Source organism: Pinus tabuliformis, chromosome 5_1, assembly GCF_031772625.1.
Source record: "Pinus tabuliformis cultivar Carrire ecotype Pingquan chromosome 5_1, CPIR1, whole genome shotgun sequence".
In the NCBI taxonomy this organism is placed as follows: domain Eukaryota; kingdom Viridiplantae; phylum Streptophyta; class Pinopsida; order Pinales; family Pinaceae; genus Pinus; species Pinus tabuliformis.
This window is the reverse complement of record NC_142305.1, coordinates 769115603-769119554: the sequence shown is the minus strand read 5'-3', so window position 1 is coordinate 769119554 and position 3952 is coordinate 769115603.

The window sequence follows — 3952 nt, the reverse complement described above, 5'->3', positions numbered from 1 at the left end:
ATGTGCGCACCACCTGCTCCTCTCCACCCTATAATTGTCGTTGGTCCTTTTGCTAAATGGGGTATCAATTTTATTACATGTAACCCTCACTCGGCCGGGGGGCATGCGTATATCATCCTTGCGGTTGATTATTTTACTAAGTGGGCCGAGGCGATGCCTACATTCGAGGCAGATGGCAAGACAACTGTGATTTTCGTATTCAATCATATTATTGCTAGGTTTGGTGTCCCACAAGCGATAATCACTGACCATGGATGCCATTTTCGAAACATTATGATGACCGAACTTACAAGCCAGCTTGGTTTACGCCATGATAGTTCTACTCCTTATTATCCTCAAGCAAACGGTTTGGTTGAATCCATCAACAAAGTTCTAGTTATCATGATCCGACGAATCATTGGTATTCATCGGTCGAATTGGCATAACATGCTATTTTCAGCGCTTTGGGTGTACCGAACCTCAGTAAAAACATCAACAGGGTTCACTCCTTTCCAACTAGTTTATGGTTTGGAAGCAGTGTTTCCCATTGAATGCGAAATCCCATCACTTCAAATGGCTATCGAATTACTCCCAGCTACTTCCGAAGAGGAGAAGCGTCTGTTATACTTAGCTAAATTAGATGAGACTCGACGTGACGCTGCTTTGGCAATCGAGACTCACGCGAAAAGGATGAAAGCTCAGTATGATCGCAATGTGACCCCTCGTAATTTTTCGGAAGGAGACCTAGTGCTATTATATGATCAAGCTAACGATAAATTAGGTGCTGGAAAATTCATCCCTATGTGGCATGGGCCCTACATTGTCAAGCGAAAGCTAGCAAAAGGGGCCTATGAGCTGGTAGATTTTGATGGGGACTCTTTGGGTAAGCCCAGAAATGTACTTTACCTAAAGAGGTATTATGCTTAAATGGTGGGTATGGAGATTCAATTAGTTTAGTTAGGTTAATTTTTCTTTCTAGCTGGTATGTTTGCTTAGTTTAGACAGTGTGCTTAGCTTAGAGAGTGTGTTTTTCGTCGTTATTCTGGCTTATCTTGGTTTTACTCTTGATATTGCAGATGTCGACGCCTCTCCAAACGTACATTGGATTTGCTGATGATGCTTGTCATAGTACACGGAATATCTCTTCCGCAGCTTGGGTTATCTATTCGCCCTCTGACGAGTTAGTTTCTATGAATGGGGTGAGCCTCGGTCAAACAACAAACAACATTGCAAAATACAGTGCAGTGATTGAACTATTATCTGAATCTATTTCATTTGTGATTCGGAGTTTGATAGTGAGGTTAGATTCTGAACTCATTGTATTATAGCTTAATAGAGTCTATGCCATTAGAAATCCAGTGTTTTTAAGATTGTTTTTGAGGGTGCGTCTCTTGGAACGTGAATTTGATTACATTGAATATCAGCATATTCCAAGGTCTTTAAATACATTAGCAGATGCAATGGTGTCTCGAATGTTAAATAGACATTTGTAACAATCATAAATGTAAATTTATAAACATTTCATCACACATGTTTAACAAAATAAGCCGGTGATAATGATATATATAGATAGGAGTGTGTCAAAAATATACATCGTCTTCGATCATAGGTTGAAAAAGACCTTATGATCGGCAAAAATGATAAGTACAAAAAACCAAAAATGTCACATGTGTCTACAAAAGTGACTAGCCAATCACTGGTGGTGCTCTCTATATGAGACCACTGCCCGCGCTACCCTACACAGGAACCTCCTGAAAGGTCCTGGGACTGCGAACACATAGCGCTGAAGTCGGATAGGAATATCGTCTATAGTCGTCTCTGGTATGTCCGCTGTGAGACGCTCTAGGTCCTGTTCCAGCTTGGCTAAGGTCTCTGCGGCCGCATCCTGTGGGGCTGGTGCTGGTGCAACTGGTACTCTTCTCTCAAAAGCCCGGAGATTGGCCGGACGCCGTGGGCCTACATCTGCATTTTGAAATTTTTTGCTGTCAGTTTTGAGACGATATATATAAAAAACAACAAAAAATAGATAATTTAAAAACTTGTGAAAAATGAAGTACCTCTGTCGTCCCATTGTTCTCCCTGTGGAAGAACCATGTCCGGATCATTGCGAAAATCTACTCCGGCATAAGGAAAATCCTGAATCGCAAAGACCTGGTCCTCCAACCAGTGAAAGTAACCCGTAGGAAATCAGACAGCCCCCGCTCCCTCATTAGGATGCCGGGCCATTACCGAAACCCATCGCGTTAACTTAGGCTCCCGAGGAGGCCCAACTTGAACAGTAAGATGTTGGGGGATCAGCATTGGAACTCTCTCTAGGGCAAAGCTCACAACTAAAGGCCCATATCCAAAGGTCTTCAATTGTTCGTTCTTTGCCCTAGTCAGTTGGCCTTTCATATTGGCCAGCACAGCATCGCACCAGTTGAAAATGGTGCCTCGGAAGCAATCTATAGCCATCCGCATTTGGTAACCAGTGGCTATGTGCAAAGCAGTAGCGCCGCAAAGTCTGGTAACTGTAAAGGCAATTACCATAAGTTCAGGTCGGGATATGTATTTGATTTCTATCCCCTTATCCTAGTTTTGATTGTTGCACCACTCTAGCCGGAGACTAGCAAGGGATTGGTGTTGTGGGGAAAAGTATCCAACTCGGAATGACCCTAACCCACTCTAAGGGTGACAATTCCTTAGCAACAGCTGAAAGCAAAGCTATCTAAAGTTTCTTCTTTATGACATGCAAGAGGTAAAAGGAAGAGATCCACTTACCAATGTCTTGCGCAAATGGTCGATCCAATCTCCTTTGTTTGCCGCTTGCTCCCAGCTCCAAGTCTTTTCACGGGCCCAGCTACACGAGATCTTGCAAATAAGACAAGAAAAGGAAACTACAAGAAGCATGCATTCATAATTGATTCAAGGATTAGCATAAATCAAATACGCAAGTAAGACAATACACCATTGAAACACATGCGAATAGAAGAACCTCAAATGCTTTATTAATATAAGGAAGTAAGGTTCAGGCGGTGATACAACCATAAGAGGTCCAATCCAGCATCACCTTCCCGATGGAAAGAAATCTCCTCTTCACCTCCCTCAAGCAATCACCCAATACTCACAACTGTAAACCAACAGCAATTCTTTGCACTAAATTCCGGCCTCCTAGATCCCATGGGATGAGATCCTTATATAGAGTTTTGGAGTGAAGATAAGTCAGCTTGATGTGTGACTTGTTGTCCTCTTCAACTCCAGTTGTTCTTCAGTCCTTCACTCGGAGTTTCTACCTTCCACTTGGAGTTTTAGAAGCTCTTAACTCATCATTAGGCGAAGCTTATGATCAAGTGTCTTTTTGGAAGCTTCCTGGGCACTGGCACATTGAGAAAAAGATTCCTCCACATGTCAAAGTACGCCCAGCGCAGGTAGCCTTTGTTGCACTTGCTATGCAGCGCAGGTACACCATAGAGCTCTTGACATTCAGCGCAGATGCTTAGTGGAGCAGCTTCTTTGATCCAAAACTGACCTATTTTTGAGTGTTTTTCAGTGGAGAACTGATTTGCAGTGCTGTGGTTTGCTGACCTTGTTCCTCTAAGGGTAAGAACAACATGTTTAGGGACTTTGGATCCCTTAGATTATTGACATTTCATGCTCTATGCTGTAAGGCACAAAAATGTCTATAAAAGTTGCCCCCTAAAGTATGAGGTCGTTTATCGGGTGAAATGCTTTATTAGGAGGATCCGAAGTTCATTCAATCGTCGGGAGGTGACCTGTAACAAAATACAATACAATACATTATCTTTTCATACTTTCTTTTCATGATCTAGCTGATGCGGGCATTTCCCATGCTCAGCTTTATAAATACATTTGCTGTACATAAACAGACGATCATCTGATAATAGACTAATAATTCTCTGCTTTTAATTATCATCCTTTTTTAGTAGGATGATCATCTGCTGCACATGTCTATGTTTTTATCTCCTGAATATAT